Source organism: Bos taurus, chromosome 3, assembly GCF_002263795.3.
Source record: "Bos taurus isolate L1 Dominette 01449 registration number 42190680 breed Hereford chromosome 3, ARS-UCD2.0, whole genome shotgun sequence".
NCBI lineage: Eukaryota > Metazoa > Chordata > Mammalia > Artiodactyla > Bovidae > Bos > Bos taurus.
The window spans coordinates 104,838,483-104,855,847 of NC_037330.1; the positions used below are offsets into that span (position 1 = coordinate 104,838,483).

At 49.5% G+C, this 17,365-nt stretch overlaps 1 long non-coding RNA gene across 2 annotated transcripts; it reads right to left on the reverse strand.

Moving 5' to 3' along the window:
- Positions 1-3,343: 3,343 nt before the first annotated feature.
- On the reverse strand, positions 3,344-16,559 carry LOC132344931 (uncharacterized). 2 transcript variants are annotated; one of them, XR_009494019.1, is made up of 4 exons: positions 14,555-16,559; positions 7,437-7,657; positions 3,958-4,359; positions 3,344-3,646 (listed from the first exon to the last, which is right to left on the reverse strand). It is a non-coding gene; the product is annotated as an uncharacterized lncRNA (long non-coding RNA). The 2 variants fall into 2 exon arrangements; XR_009494018.1 differs by having other exon boundaries at positions 3,344-4,359; positions 14,555-16,554.
- Between the last annotated feature and the right edge of the window lie 806 nt (positions 16,560-17,365).

Sequence of the window (17,365 nt, forward strand, 5' to 3'; positions counted from 1 at the left end):
CCACATTCCTGGAGAGGCTGGACACTGCAACTTGCAGAAAGTTCTCTGTGCAGGACTGGGCCCAGGCCACAGGAGACAGCCCTCTCCAAAATTCCTTCCTTTCAGCCTAGGTCCCAAGGAGTAGGGCCAAGGGTGAGGATGGGGGTGGGGCCGGAGAGGCCCCTCCTTGCCAACCACCCCCCCACTGCCGAGGGTGGGAGCAGGTCCAGCTTGCAAATGCCTGGCGTGGCATCTGCCTGAGTCACATTCCGAAGGCAAGGGTGGGCATGGAAACCATTGGCTGCCCCTCTTCTGCTTACGTATACACACCCTCCAGGTGGTTCAGTTTAGAGACACAAGGGCCCTGAAATCATTGCTGGACTCCCTCCCACAGTTCTCATATGCCCTCCGTGCCCATGCTGGAGGCTGCCCCCTCAAGTTCCCTGGAAGCCAGGCAGGCCTCCTGCTAGTCTTCAGCTCTGGCTTAGCCTGCTCTGTGAGATGGGGCCTGCTGGGGGCCATACCAGAGCAGGGAGGATCCTTAGCTGGGGGCCCTGGCACAGGCTGCTGCGGGACTGGGAAGCCAGGTTGGCAGAGATGCCCTAAAGGCTGACTCAGGCTCTGCTCTGGCCCCTGCCCTACCCAGTGTCTACAGCTTCTGCCTGGACTCTAGTCTGGGTCCCACACTGGGCACACTCAGCCCCCACTTTACATAGACACACACATTCCCCACCATGTACACAGACACTCACTTTTCTCTACTCACAACTTGGTTCCTGCTCATATGTTCATTGTGAGGCAGTCTAACATTAATGATTAAAGTATGGACAAGTTCCTTAACTGCCCAAATCCACTATTTCCTAATCTATAAATGAGTAACATCATAGCACAAGTTCAGAGGCTATTTGGAGAATTCAATAAAATCATGAATGTCAGCATCAGGCTCATAGTAAGTGCTCAATAATCCTAGCATTTTTTTATTACTGTAGGTGTTACCTTCCCTCCGTTTGTCCCAGGTCACATTGTCCCACCTGCTGTCGCCACACACATGATGGTGTCCATTCACACACTCGGGCTTGCTCGCAGGCACACCTGTCTATGTCCCTCATACATGTGTCCCAATTACATAGACCCTCAAGTTCCTGTGGTCCCAACCCCAGGACTCTCGTCCACTCCCTTCCCCTCCCCCACACCTGCCCTCAAGCTCCCAATTACCCTCGCTGCTACTCCCACATTCATTTCTGCTCACAGACAAGCCCCTACTTGCTCACCCTCGCTCTCCTCCCCCTTCCACACACAGGCACGTTTGCTTCTGCTCAAACCTTCCCTTGGACTTAACACACTTGCATTCCAGTGCACACACACTCAGGCACACTCAGACACCTGCTTTACCGGGTCAGCTCGTACTTGGATCACAAAACTTGTGTACATACATACATACACCAGACAATCCCAGGGCATGTCTCGTACCTCAGCGGGTCCATCCCTCCCAGCGATGAGCACGTACTACCCAGCTCTCCTAAGGCACACTGCCCTTGGCAGATCCCTTCTCAGGCCACACAGTGACACTACTGTCACCCCCGACAGGACTGTGTCTTCCCAGCTGCTTCCCCTCCTCCAGTCTCACTCCCCATGCCCTCCCAGCTCTCAGAATAGCCCCTGCGTCTGTGGCCACCGCCACCTCCACCGCTGCCACTGCTGAGCTGTCAGGACCCGCCGGAGCCTGCTTCCCCAGCGCAGTGCCAGCTGTCCCGGCTCACTCGGGGCAAGTGAGGACAGAAGGGCAGGCTTTGCTGAGGTCTGACGGGCATAGCTGCTCTGCACCCCTGGAAACCTCCTTCCAGAACCCACCTAGAAGACAGTCAGCTCTCTGGAACCCACTGCCACTCGCCCAGCACATTCCCAGTCCCTGAAGGATTTTGCCTGTGTCCCTTTTTATCCTCAAGAGCCCAGAGAGGACTGCCTCCCCTTCGTGGCTCAGAGAAGCTGAGGTCTGGGGAGGAAGGAGTTTGGTCAAGGCAGAGCAGAGAGTCGGGAGCAGAGCCAGGCCAGGACCAGCCCTTCCTAGCCTTTCCTGGGGGATCCCTCCTTAACCACACAGTTATCAAGAACTGCCCCCCTGTCCCCGCCTGCTGATGCTGAGCAGAGCCTGGTCGACATCTGATGCCACAGTTGTCAGGAAAAGAGAATAACACAGGGGTGATGTCTGGGGATGCCTCTGGAGGGGGAGGGGCTGGTGCCCAGCTGAGGCCTCCAGGGGTGGAAGAGGGAGAGTCTGTAGGAGCCAGAGGGGACATCAGGACAGCTGGGAGAGCCTCCAGGGCAGGCTCGGGCCTGGCCCAGGACCACGTCAGAGAGTGGGTGGGGCTGAGCTGAGGCTGTGTGGCTGAGGGGGGCAGCGCAGCAGGGCAGGGCTTTGTGACAAGACCACGGCTCCTGCAGTTGCCTCCACAGTGCCGGCCTGGGACAGAGAGTCCTGCTGGCTTTAGGGAGGTGACTTAGACCAGCTCAATGCCCCCAAACATGAGCCTCCAACCAAGAGAACCTTGTGTCCTCCTGGGCCAGGGAGCTGGACCACCACCAACAGTGGCAGAGAAATAGTGCTGAAGTGAAGAACTCTTGTAGGTCAAACCTGTCCCACCCACCATCCCCCTTCAATCCTGTATCCTTATCCCCATCAATTTTTTTAATTTATTTTTTTATTGAAGGATAATTGCTTTATAGAATTTTGTTGTTTTCTGTCAAACCTCAACATGAATCATCCATAGGTGTGTATATATATATATATATATAATGGCATCCGTTCAGTGCCAGCCCCTGCAGAGACCCTGCCAAGCATGATAATCCTTGGGGGCAAGAACTCTGCCTATCTTGTTCGCAGCTATACCCCCAGGACCCAGAGCAGGGGCTGGCACAGAGACGTTCAATAAGCATTTGTTGGATGACAGAATAAACTCATTTTGTTCTCACAAGCACCTGAGAGGCAGACACTGTCACTCCCATTTTCTAGATGAAGAAAATGAAGCTCAGAGAAGGGAAGTGAGTAGCCTGCTTTCCTGGAACTCAAACTGGAGCCTGGGTTTGCTCCTCGCCAAGCACTAGAGACAGGGGAAAACTGAGCTTTGAGGCCAATCGTTTCCCTTCTCTGAGCCTCACTTTCCTCATCTGTGAAATGGGACTATATTTACATGTTGGGGATGATTAAGTCCATCTGTGTAAAGTCAAATGTCAGACAAATGTATGCTCCTTTCATCCTTCTCCTCCTTGAGTTAGCCCTGATAGTCTAAACTTCCACACAGCCACACCTGGGACACATGAGGATTGCAAGTCTCCCTTCTTTCTGTACAACAGGAAGGAGGTGTATTTGTCTGCTGGGGCTGCTGCAACAAAGTGCCGAAGCGGCTTAAAAGAACAGGAATTTATTGTCTCACAGCTCTGGAGACTAGCAGTCTGAAATCAAGATGCTGGCAGGGCCACACTCTCTCTGAAGGCTCTGGGGGTGAGTCCTTCTTCGCCTCTTCCTGCTTCTGGGGCTTGCCGGTGATCCTGGCAGTCCTTGTCATATAGACACATCACTCCACTCTCTCCCTCTGTCTTCACACAGCAGTCTTTCCCGTCCCTTCTCCCTGTCTTCACATGGCGTTATCCTCTCTGGGTCTGTCTCCTCCTTATGATGACACCAGCCACACTGGATTTAGGGTCCACCCTACTCCACTATGACCTAATCTTAACTAATTGCATCTGCAAAGACTTTGTTTCAAAAAAAAAAAAAAAAAAATCCAAAGCTAAGGTTTCAGGAAGAGCGTAAACTTTGGGGGTGGGGAACACTATTCAACCCACTACAAGAGGTGTACTAGAAAAGGTGGGGGGTTTGGGGACCTGCAGGAAGGGCTTCAGATTCTGCCTCTTTCACCAGGAGGCTGGACTGTAGACTGCTCTGAGTCTGGACTGTAGACTGCACTGAGTCTTGTTTCTTACCATGTAGAGTGACGACAGCAACTCTGACCTCCCAGGGATGTTGAAAGGAAAAGATGAAGTGGGGCTTGACAGCAGTGCCGGGCAGAAGACCCCAGCATCTCACTGTGGCCTCACGGCCCGGGCTGGCCCTCCTGCCCACGTGGCCTTCCTCGGGATTGTCCTGGCTTGGCCTGTCATCTTCCTGACCCAGTGATCCGAGCAGATCACTGGACGACAGTGTTCTGCTCCTCACTGCTCTGTTCCTCAGAGCCTCTGTTTTCTGATCAAACAGGTGAGAGGCCTGCATCAGATGATCTCGAAGGTTCCATTGCAAGCCAACATTCACAGTGCCTTGATATCTCCTCACAAAATGCTAAAGTCGTCTGGAATTCTGTAGAGCCATGGCTGGTCAGAGAAGGAGTCCTAGGGAAAGGAATGAGGTTTCTAGGACCTTCCAGCTGCCCCCTCTCACCAGGTCCCCCGAGGCCCATCAGGCCATGAAGGCAGCAGACTTCCCAAGCCAGTGAGCCTCTGCCTGTGAGGAGCCCACAGACATTCACCCAGAGCCCCCTGGGTTGGCTGCTTCTGACCTCGGCAGCAGCCCCAGCCCCAGCCCTGGAGGACAGGGAGCTGTGGACACAGCAGTGAATGCCAGCTCCATCATGGACTCCCTAGGGGACCTGGGCCTGGTACCATACCTCAGTTTCCCCGCCTGCAAAATGGAGATGCACCTACCACCAGAGTGGGCAGGAGAATGAAAGATGACATGGAGAAGGAGCTGCGTAACCTCCGGGGCATTGTAAGGAAATCTATCCCTGTGGCCTTCAGCATGGCCTTGCCCTCTGTCTCCTGGGCCCATCACTGCCTCCCCAGCCTTATTCTCAGACTTAGGCCCCTCTGGAATGAAGCATGCTGGGAAGAAAGGCCATGGACTCCCAGCAAGTTAGAAGAGTGACAGCAACCAGCCCCACTGATGTGCCAGCTAATAGGAGGAGGGGGGAGGCTAAGTAACAGAAGGCCTCCTGTGTGCCAGGCACTGGGCCGTATGCACCTGCTCATTTCATCCTGATGGCCTCACTCTGGAGCCATTGGTGCTATTCCCATTTTACAGATGGGGACACTGAGGGCATCTGCTGAGGAAATTGAGGCAGTATCTGCTGGAGAAAACTTATGGGGTTGTTGTGAGTATGATAACAATAATAATATTTAATAAACATCACCCTCATCATCACCATCATTATTATCAAGTGCTTCCTTATCTTACTTATTTATCAAGTATAGCCTCTATGCTAATTGATTCCATGGTTCTCTCTTGATCCTTAAATTAATCCTAAGAGGTTGGCATTATTTTAGGGGGGGCAGCAGAGGCTCAGAGACGTCAACTAACTTCCCCCAGGTCACAGAGCAAAGAGCCAAGCCAGAGTTTTCCAGCCCCAAAGCTGATGCTTTCCCCACTGCAACTGTTTTCTCTCACCTGGTTGCTGCCTGCATAGGTGAGTGATGTCACATGGGTGGTACAGACTGCCCAAGCCAAGTGTGGCCAACACGGCAGCAGATGGGATAGGCCATCATCTGCATCCATGTTTTGTGAAACGTGTTCAGTCCACACTCTTAATTTCTACTTATTTTTTGGCCATACTCCATGTAGCATGTGGGATCTTATTTCCCTGATGAAGGATCAAACCCTATGCCCCATGTAACAGAAGTCTTAACCACTGGATCACCAGGAAAATCCTTTAATTTTTACTTTTTAATCATTGTAATGTGATACTTAGATAAGAGTAAGTGAGAACAAGTCAAAAATGTGGTCCCTGCAAATGATAAAGCTTTCCTAAGCTCTCATCACCCAGCTTCCATGAGATGGCCCCTTTAGGTGGCCTGGCCGTCCCATGCCCAGCACCCTGGGATCTGGGTTCAGCCCCAGTCTGCCTTGCAACTTTGTCTCCACTGGTCCTCTGGGGGCTCTACAGGGCCTGAGCACAGCCTACATGATGTGGCTGTAACTGTGGCTGTAGGCACAGGCCAGCTGACTGTATCCATGTTCTCTGCACCTGTCTTTCAGAGGCCTCCTCGCCCAGTAGAGGAACCTAATGCCATACACACTTGCCCCAGGCCTGGATGCCTTCTGCTTCTTCTGAGCCTTCAGTTTATGTCCTGGCCTTTCCTTTATAGCTCAGCATGAAAAGAGCACAAGAGCTGAGCCCAACAGCCCTGGGTTAGTGTCCCGGTGGTGACCTCGGGTGCTTCTCCCTAAGCCTCAGTTCCTCAGGCATAAGGCAAATTTGGCAACATCTACTTCACAGATGGAGGAGGAAATGGCAACCCACTCCAGTGTTCTTGCCTGGAGAATCCCATGGACAGAGGAGCCTGGTGGGCTGCTGTCTATGGGGTCGCACAGAGTCGGACACAACTGAAGCGACTTAGCAGCAGCAACTTCACAGAACTACTGTGAGAATGGTGATAATAACAACAAAGATAATAATATTTATCAAGGGTCTGACAAGGGCTAGCTCCATGCTAAGTGATTCCATGGCTCTCTTTGATCATTCATCACCTGGAGAGGTTGCTTTCATTGTCATCCTCATCTCACAGGTGAAGACGTAGTAACAAGTTTCTGGCACATAGGAGGCACTTGACAAGTACTAGCTCTGTCTCACAGCATTGTTTTTTTTTTTTAAAACGGGTGAAATTCATAAACTAAAGCAGCTACACTCAAGTCCTACCAGGGTACACAACCACTGTTCCCACTTGGGATATGCTTGCTGTGTCCAGCTTGCTGTGCAACTCCTGCTTGGCAAACATCACGTCCAGGCTGCTTCCTTGTTCTGAAATACACCATCCCCAGGCCAGCTTTAGCTGAACCTGTGAAGAGGGTGTGCTGGGATCAGGAGCCGTGGTCCCAGGGCCAGCCCTGCCAGCGTTTCTTTGAACTTTTCTGTACCGCAGTTGCTTTGTTTGTGTCTCAGAGCGGGGTAGCTGGAAAGGAGTGGCGGACAGTAGACGCTCCGAAACTGTCGGTCCACAGCCTCTCCATCCAGCTTAGTCATGTGAATGAGTCAGAGTTAAAGATCAAGCCCGAATCCCGACCAGCCCAATATACAGGAGAACCATAAACCCGGGAACCAACCAAGGGTCAGGTGTGGAGAGGAGGCATGGGCGCTGCTGATGGGGCTGAGCAGGCGCCCTGCCCCCACAGCGCAGCAGGTACGACCCTCTTTCCTGCCAGGAAGCACAGCCACCCCTTGTGTTCTGTTGCAGGAACTATCCTCAGTCTAGGTTTATGGTTCATCTCTTCATCCATTTTGTAACAAAACCCTCACTCCTTTTCTTCAATTAATCATGCTGTTGTTGGCATATGAGCCATTTTATAAATACGGGGATATCCCCCAAGTCCCTTTTTTTGGAATTGAGGTGATATGAATGGTGAATGAAAGAAGAACAGATGCAGGAAGTAAGTCACGTGAAGGGTAAAGACAGACCGAAGCATCATCCGCACACACCTGGCTAACTTCCAGCGTCCCTTCCCGGAGAAGTCTCCCAGGCCCCCGAGGCCGTATCCGTCCTTTCTCCTCTGTTGCTTGTACCTGCTTCTTGTTCCATTCACCCTGGCCTGTCATTACGAACATTTGTTCCCACATCTGTTTACTGGTCTGTGAGGTCCTCTCGCTCTGGGTTTTATCCCACTCATGTCTCTCATCCTGCGCAGGACCTGAATGGTGGGCTGGAGGGGGTGGGGGAAGAGGGCAAGAGAGGCTTCACGCAGGTGAAATGCTTGAGCTGGGTCTCCTGATAATTTCCTGAGCATTTATTAGATGCCAAGCGAGGTTTCCAAGAATGACATATTCAGAAAACATGTACCTAAAGGGCCTCCTACAGAGACAGGCATGTGATAGTCACTAAAGTGACAGCCATGGTTATAATAGGGAAACACTGGAGGCCACCTGCAGGAGATTACGTTCTGCCTCAGCCATGCAGAGGAAAACGACGCAGCCCTTAAAAAGAATAAACAGACCTCCGTGTGCTAACACAGAAAGGTGTCCATGATGTCACATTAAGTGAAAAAAGAAGTGACAGAAATGTAGCAGTGCCTGCAGCATGCTGGGCACTGTGTATAATATGTGATCTGTTTCTGTCAATACTGTACATGTGCATGTGGCATGTACGGATCCATGTATATAGAAGTCCTATACATATATATGTGTGTGTGTGTGTGTGTATGAAGGATTTCCCCAAACTGTTAAGATTAATTAGTTCCAATCAAGAGCTAATAATGAAGATTAGGGAGAGCCTCCCCTTTTACTTTATGTAGTTTTGTATTGTTGAATAGCTTTACAACAAATGAGGGGCTTCCCTTCTAGCTCAGTTGGTAAAGGATCTGCCTGCAGTGCAGGAGACCTGGGTTCAAGCCCTGGGTTGGGAAGATCCCCTGGAGAAGGAAATGACAACCCACTCCAGTATCCTTGCCTGAAAAATCTCATGGACAGAGGAGCCTGGTGGGCTGCAGTCCATGGGGTCATAAAGAGTCAGACAGGACTGAGCGACTAACACACACAACAAATGAACAACAATAAAGGAAAAAAGAGGTAAATGCTGTCATGAGTAATGAGTGCCCTGGGAAGAGTTCAGCTGACAAGCACAGTGACTCAGTAAAGCGGTCCAGCGATCTGGTCTCTTTGCCTCCATTGCCCCAGGACGGGCCTGATGAGTGCACAGCCTAGGTAGACAGAGTCTAATGAGGAGACCTTTGGCAAAGGCTCCAGAAACCAGGAAAACCAGGTGACTTAGCCTCCACTGAGGAGGGGTGTGACTGGTGACCCCTCTGGAGACATAGGGGTCATCTCAGATCCCTGAGTATTCAGAGGCTGAGCCTGTGCTGGAGCTGCGCCCTGTTCTCCCTGTGGGCCTTGAGATGGAGTCATGTGGACAAGACCCCATGCTCTCAGACCAGGAAGAGCCTTAGAAATCATCAAGCCCATTGCCACCTCGTCCTATTGATCTGGGACTGGACGGGAACCAAGTCCCTGAGACATTGTGAGATATCTGGGTAGGGGCAGAGCTGGCCAGAATGCAGACATCATGATGCTAAGTGGAAGACTTTCCAGGCTCCCTCAGAGCCTCCCAGGTGGGAGGGGCATGGTGAGTAGAAACAACATGGGTCTGAAAGACACACAGACCTGGTTCTAGACCTAGATGCCCACCCTCAAGACCCTAGAGCCTCAACAACCTCCTCAGGAAAATGGAGCCAATACTACCAAGCTGAGACTGAGTGTGAGAATTGAAGACTTGGGACAAACAAGCCCCCAGGTTTAGTCGGACTTTATTTGTGGCATTCAGGGTGAGTGGTGTCTTTAAGAAGAGATGGGGATTTATGGATAGGGACAAGGGTAGTTGGAGATATGGACTCTGGTCTTTAGGGCTTGTGGCTTTATATATCTCAGAGAGTGAAATTGACACCAATCCAGGGGAAAAAAAGGTGGAGGGAGGTAGTAGTTAAGAACTCAGGTCTGGAGTAAGTCACTGATACAAATTCCAGTTTTCCTCATTTCTAATCATATGCCCTCTCTAGGCCTCACATTCTTCATCACAAAAATGAGGATAATAGTAATTCTAACCTTTCAGGATTATCATGAGGTTTCAATGAAATAATACAGGTAAATTACCTAGGACAGTGCCTGGCATTCTTTGGAGTTATAAGATAGAGGCACTCAAGGCCTTTCTACCTGAGAGGAAAGGATCCAGAGTTCCTAATGGACCTCAGGGCTATCGCTGGGAGAAGAGACCATCAGAAAGAGGAGGTATGTGGCTTTGGCAACCACAATGTGGAGTGGTGCAGAGGGCCAAGCCGTAAGAGTCAGACAGATCTGAGTTGAATACCAGCATCACTACCTTAGCTGTGTAGCTTTAAACAGGTTATTGCACTTCTCCAAGCCTCAGTTTCCTTATCCCCTCAAATGGATTTGTATACCTGTTCCTGCTCTACCAGAACATAGTAAAGTAAAGCTCCAGACTACTTTGCCTAAGGCTCACTCTCTCCATCTGCTTCCTCCCCAGCACATCGCTCCTGACCACCATCTCACAGTCTCCAGAACTGAGCACTGGACTTGGAGTCTCAAAGACTTTCCTTCCAGACCCAGGGCATCACCTGTCTGGGTCATCCCACATGTGGGACTTTGAGCAAATCACTGTGCTTGGCAGAATCTCAGTTTCCATGTTTGGGTTGGGGAGATTCCTGCATCCTCACAAGATTGAGGCAATTTTGTGACAACTTAGTAACAACTAAGGCAATAAATGTGAACATATGTGAATGTGCTTTATCCACTACTTTCAGTAAATTTCACTGACTGAATCTTAAGTCCCTCTTTTTTTTTTCTACCTACATTTAAGTCATTTTAAGAACAACTCAATCTTACTCTCCTTAACCAACTAATCACCTTGAAATTGAACATAGGAAGAGCACATACGTTGAATCAGGACCTGGTTTAGATTTTGGCTCTAACCCTGTAGCCTTGGGCAGGTCACTCCATCTCCCTGAGTCCCAGTTCTCTTAGCTATAAAGAGGCATTGAATTTATCTGAGGGAAACCAAAGCACTGTTTTGAAAAGACATCTGCTCTCCTGGGGCTTCCCTTGTGGCTCAGCTAGTAAAGAATCCACCTACAGCATAGGAGATCTGGGTTCGATCCCTGGGTTGAGAAGATCCCCCGAAGAAAGGAAAAGCTACACACTCCAGTATTCTGGCCTGGAGAATTCCATGGACAGTATAGTCCATGGGGTCACAAAGAGTCGGACAAGACTGAGCGACTTTCACTTCACTTCACTTCTGCTCCCCCATGTCCACTGCAGTGTTATTTAGACATAGAAACAGCCTTAGTGTCCATAGATTGATGAAAGGATGAAGAAAAAATGAGACATACACATATATAGTAGAATATTATCCATAAAAAGAAGGAAATCCTACCATTTGTGACTACATGGATGGATCTTGAGGGCATGATGCTAAATGAAATAAATCTGATAAAGACAAACACTGTGTGATCTCATTTACGTGTGGAATCTAAAAAACCTTATCACAGATACAGAGAACAAACTGGTGGTTGCTAGGGGAGGTGAAGGTAGGCAAAATGGATAAAGGTGTTCGAAAGGTACAAACTTCCAGTTAGAAGATAAAGAAGTCCTGCACACGTGATATACAGTGTGGTGACTATAGCTAATACTACTGTTGCATATTTTTAAAGTTGCCAGGAGTAGATCTTAGCAAGTTGCTAAGAGTATATCTGTCAGCAAAGAGACATCACTTTGCCGACAAAGGTCCATAGAGTCAAAGCTATGATTTTTCCAGTAGTCATGTACAGGTGTGAGAGTTGGACCATAAAGAAGGCTGAGTGCCAAAGAACTGATGCTTTCAAACTATAGTGCTGGAGAAGACTCTTGAGAGTCCCTTGGACAGCAGGGTGATCAAATCAGTCAACCCTAAAGGAAGTCAACCATGAATATTCATTGGAAGGATTTATGCTGAAGCTGAAGCTCCAATACTTTAGCCTCCTGATGTGAAGAGATGACTCATTGGAAAAGACCTTGATGCTGGGAAAGATTCAGGGCAGGAGGAGAAGAGGGTGACAGAGGATTAGATGGTTGCATGGTATCACTGACTCAATGGACATGAGTCTGAGCAAAATCCAGGAGATAGTGAAGGACAGCAAAGCCTGGCAATGCTGCAGTCCAGGAGGCTGCAGAGTTGAAAATGACTGAGCAACTGAACAACAACAGGGAGTAGATCTTAAAATTTCTAATCACAAGAAAAAAATTGTAACTGGTGTGGTGTAAGTGATGTGGACAGTAACTAAACTTACTGCAGTAACCATTTTGCAATACATACAGATATCAAATCATTATATTGTACACCTAAAACTAATATGTCAATTAGAGACTGTTTTTTTCAAAAGAGACATTAATAATACCTACTTCACAGGGTTATTGTGTGAATGACAATGACAACAATAGTAACAGCAGATGTAGGGGAGGGCAGGGACCTGGCCCCATGATCACCCACCAGATAGACCCACTCTGGAGAGGTAGACCAGACCCAGGCAGATGAAGGCATTTCCATCAAGCAGACTATTGTCTGCAAACACACCTGAAAACATTGCCATCACCTGTGCCTTAGCTGTAATTTGAGGTGAGAAAGGGAGCAGGCTTGGGGTCTGCCTGGCTAAAAATGGGTTCCTGGGTAACCTTCTGCACAGTCTCTTCACAGACCAAAGCTTCCTCTTGAAGAAAGGTCTGGGGCTTTGCTGGGAGCATTGTGGATGAGATATTTCAGGACAAAGAAGCAGCCAGGCATGTGCTTTGCCAAGTTGGACTCATAGTACAAGCTGGACATGTGAAGATGTCCCAGGTGGGAACAATGGCTGTGTACCCCAGCATGGCTTGAGCATAGCTGATTTAGTTTATGAAATTAGATAGTTGAAAAAACAAAAGCCGTAAAAAGGAACCGGCACTTGTCAAGTGCTTACTTTGTGCCAGAAACTCCTATTACTACATCTTCACCTGTGAAATGGGGATGACGATAAAACAATGGCAACCTCTCTCGGTTGATGAAGGATCAAGAAGAGCCATGGAATCACTTAGCTTGGAGCCTACACTCTGTAAGCCCCTGATAAACAGAAGCCCATATTTTCATAAAGCATAGCACAGCAGGGAGGGCGTTCACTGAGCCAGGGATCACAAGAGGGTGTGGGCACTTGAGAGCAAGGGATGGATTTTGGTTTGGAAGTGCTAAGTGGAGGTGTCTGTAGGACAGCCAGGGAGGACATCCACTTGGCAGACATTGATATGAAGTCCAAGGCTCTGAGAAGAGGTGTGGACAGGAAATGTGGTCTTAAATCCTTGGCACCAAGATGGAGAAACTATGGGAGGGGCTAAGACACTGAGGTGATGGGTGATGTGGAGCAAGATGTGAAGAGAGCAGAGAATCCAAGGGGGTGATGGAGCACATTATGGGGAGCAGAGCATGGGCAGACTGCAAAGGATTCTGGGAACTTCAAAGGAGTCTGGGAAGGAGAAGCCGGGGAGTTAAGAAATGGTGGACTCTGGAAAACCAAGAGAAAAGAGAGGTTAAAGAAGAAGGAACTGGTAAACAGTGCAGATATAGCACACAGGTCAAGAAAGCCAAGCTTAAAGCATGTGCTGCAGTATATACTTTCTCAGACCAGGGCAAGCCAGAAAGTGAGGCAGCAACTACTCCCAGCATTCACCACCAGCCCCCAGCAAGAGCAAGGCTAACCTCTAAAGCTCACATAAGAAATCCTAGGCATTAAAGGACCTCAAAGTGGAGCCCAAAGGCCCTCCAGAGGCAGTGTAGATGTAGGAGGGCTGAATCCCTCTGCATGAGGCCCCGCCACATCTCTAAACAGCCGTGAGCCTCCATTTCTTCATATGTGTATAGGGGATAATATGCAAACTTTACATCAGGGTTGTAAGAATTGGATGACATCATTTTACAAGAGACTTGGTAGAGCGTGGCCACTCAACATAAGTTCATACCCTCACTCTTTATTTTAATATAAAAATGTCTATCCCTGATGATGATCCCAAATCAGTAAAAAGTTAAGTTCAAGTCAAATCTCCTCTTTTAGAAACACAGGGAATACTTGAGAAAGATTCACACTGTCACACCTGTCTTACTTTTGAAGACTTGGTGATGGGCTACCCCAGGCATGACCTCCAAGCTCCCCTTCAGCCCCCTCATCCCGTGCTCTCCCGAGAGAAGTGGCCATCTGTGAATGACCTCTCCATTCAGAGAACGGTGGGGAGCCTGCCTGGCCAGGCCAAAAGGCCCAATGGCTTGAGGGAGAGGGAAGAAAGCCATACAGAGCCTAACAGAGGCACTTGGGCGAGGACAAGTTTATGAAAGTAAGTTAAGTCATTCCTAAAATGACCTGTAAGATTCGGTTACAATGAACATTTACACCTACTACTGAGAAAGACACATTACACAGGTTATCTCAGCCATTACTCCCACCAGCTTGTGAAGAAGGGACATGGAAACCAAAATTCTGTCCAAAAAAAGTGATTTACTCAAAGTCCCACAGATGACAGATGATGGCTCTGGGATTGGAAGGCGAGTCTGTGGACAGGAAGGAGAGCCCAGCTGGATTTGAGAAGCTAGGAAGGCAGTGGAGGAAGGGAGGGAGCCATGGGCAATCTGATGTCTGGGTTTTACCCTAATAAATCCTGGTGGAGCAGGAATAAGCACAGGGAGGGGCTGGGACCTGACCACACAGCCACCTACTGTTGGTGGGACAGCTTTGCAGAGACAGACCAGACATCAGAGCAGATGGAGGTTTTCCATCTAGCAGACCGCCACCTGCAAACACACCTCCAAACGCTGCCATCACCTGTCCTGTCTGTTCCTTAGGGAGGGAGTCATGACAAGGAAGGAGGCGGGGTGGGAGCTGCCTGCCTGAGACTGAGCCCTACTGATATCTATGGTGGCTAGGAAGCCAGGAGCAACCTGCCCACCAATCAGGTGAATAGACAAGCTCTCCAGAGTAGGGAAGAGGTCAGAGCTCTCTGAGCTTCAGTTTCCTCTCTAGGGAAACAGAGATAAGAAAACTTACATTGAGACTTCCCAGGAGCTCCAGGGGTTAAGACTTCTTCTTCCAGTGCAGAGGGTACAGGTTTGATCCCTGGTCAGAGAGTTAAGATCCCGCATGCCTCGCAGCCAAAAAAATTAGAACACAAAACAAAAACAATATTGTAAAAAATTCAATAAAGACTTTAAAAATGGTCCACTTCAAAAATATCTTTTAAAAATAATAATAATAAAAGTAAGAAAATTCACATCACAAGGTTTTCCCAAGAAATATGTAAGAGAACACATAAAGGGCACCTGGAGACTTCCTGGCGTAGAGCACGTGACTAGACCAGACTAAGTCGCCTCAGCCGTGTCCAACTCTGTGCGACCCCAGAGATGGCAGCCCACCAGGCTCCCCCGTCCCTGGGATTCTCCAGGCAAGAGCACTGGATTGGGTTGCCATTTCCTTCTCCAATGCGTGAAAGTGAAAAGTGAAAACGAAGTCACTCAGTCGTGTCCGACTCTATCACCCCATGGACTGCAGCCCACCAGGCTCCTCCATCCATGGAATTTTCCAGGCAGGAGTACTGCAGTGGTGTGCCATTGCCTTTTCCATAGAGTGCATGATTCTTCCTCTTACCTCATACGTGTCGGATGAGGAAACTGAGGCTCAGAGAGGGGCAGTGACTTGTCCACGGTCACATATCAAGTGAGCTTGTGATACAGCCAAGACTGGAACCCAGATCTCCTGGCAGCCAGAGGCCCTGGCCCTTGACATTCTTCCCTCCTGGGTGGGGGTGATGCGTTAGATACAACACCCAACCCATTCAGACCACATTGGTAGAGCTGAAGTCTAGACCTGCCTCACACTTGTCTACCACCACAGCCACAGTCACAGGTGGTTACTGAATATTTGAAACATGGTTTTTCCCAAATGGGATGTGCTCTAAGTGTGAAAACACCAGATTTTGAAGATTTCTTTAATTTTAAGATATCTCATTAATTATTTTTATGCTGAACAGTTTATGTTGAAATAATACTTTGAATATATTACCTTAAATAAAATATAATTTTAAGTTCATGTTACCTAGACACATTACTTTTTTATTTGGTCTTGTGGCATCTTAGTTCCCCAACCAGGGATTGAGCCCTTTAGCAGTAGAAGTGCAGAAAGGCAGAGTCCTAACAATCGGGGGACCTCTGGAGAATTCCCACCTCTTTTTTAAGGTGGCTATTAGAAAATTTGCCCACCTTATACTGCTGTTGACCACACAAGTCTCAAATGTAGGAGGAGATGGGGTTGCCCCTATCTGTGCAGAATTCTAGACTGCACATCTCAAGAGGCATGAAGGCAGGGAGGGGCATATCCAGAGACAGCAGGGGCCACAGGAGGAGGCCACAGCTTGCACAACCCCAGGGGCATCTCTGACGTCACAGTCCAGTGGGGCTGTATTCAGTGACCCCACAAAGTATGTCACAGAAGGGACAGTTGAAAGACCTGGACTGGTTCCACCTGGAGAGAAGACTTAGAGAGGGGACCTGATCCCTGTCTCCAAATAGCAAAGGACAGTCACGGGGCCAAGGGAGCAGATGTGTTCCATGTGGCATGAAAGAGGAGAGCTGAGGTCTCAGGAAGAGCTCCAGGAACACAGACTTCTCCTCCCAGGCAGGCCAGGACTGTCCTCAACTGGACTGGATGGCCTCTTCCAGGGGTGCAGAGGGTGAAGAGAGCCTGGTGGATTTTTCTCAGAAGCTGTTTAGCATGCAAAGAAGAAATGTTCGATGACCTACAAAGAAATGTGTCATTATACCTGGAGGCTCTGAGGCACCTCTGGGCTGGGTGGCTGCGCCAGGGAAGTCAGGACAGAGGGATTCCTGGGCTTCCAGCCTAATAAACATAACACTACAATAACGGCTTATTGAGCACCTACTATGTACCAGCATCTACTATGTACACACATTATTATTTTCCCTCTTACCCACCCTGATGAGGTGGCTACTTCTTGCCCCATTAGGAGAGTAGGGAAGCTGAGGCTCAGAGAGGAATGGACAAGAGCCTTGTCTAAGGTTACACTGCCAGGGCGAGCTGGGATTTGAACCTGGTCTGGCTGACAGCAGTGCCCACAGTCATGGGGTGGCCCCCTTGGGGAGCCAGAGGGGCAAGGGCCAGTGGAGCCGGGGGACTGGCTCCTTGTTCACGGGAAGCCAGGGCCCCACTGGGCTCTCCAATTAGTGAGAGCAGAGAAATCAGAGGCAGCAACAAGCTCTGCTAATGAGCTGCCACATTAAACAATGAGTCACACTTCCATACGGTGCCGCTCCAGCCCTAACCCGGAACAAACAAGCTGTGAGAAACAGTTTACAAAACAGCGAGGTGTGACTGTCTCCCTGCTGCCGCCCGCCGCTGCCACCACCACCGGCACTGCAGCCACCGCCGAGCCCGCCGCCCACGGGCAGGCACAGGCGCAGAGACGGGCCGGGGAGCTCCCAGCCCGCAGTGGCTTCTGAGCTCAGAGGAATCCCCATGTCCTAGGGCACACCCCAAGGCACAGCTTCCCCTACCATTCCAGCCATCTCCAGAAACACCAGGGGCTCTGTCACTGGCCCACTCTGTGGCCCAAGGCAGATGACTTAATCTCTCTGGGTCTTAGTTCCTTTATCTGTATTTTGGGGGTAATAATAACATCCAGCTCATTTTCCAATTGTGGTGCTTCAGTGTGATCATCATGTGGACTGCCTGGCACCCAGTAGGTATGCAGTGAATCCTGGATCCTTCCTCTTCTTTCTCCGTGTAGGGAATCCAGCTCAGAGTCAACCTCACAGAAGTTAAGATGTTAGGTTGCTTGGTCATGAC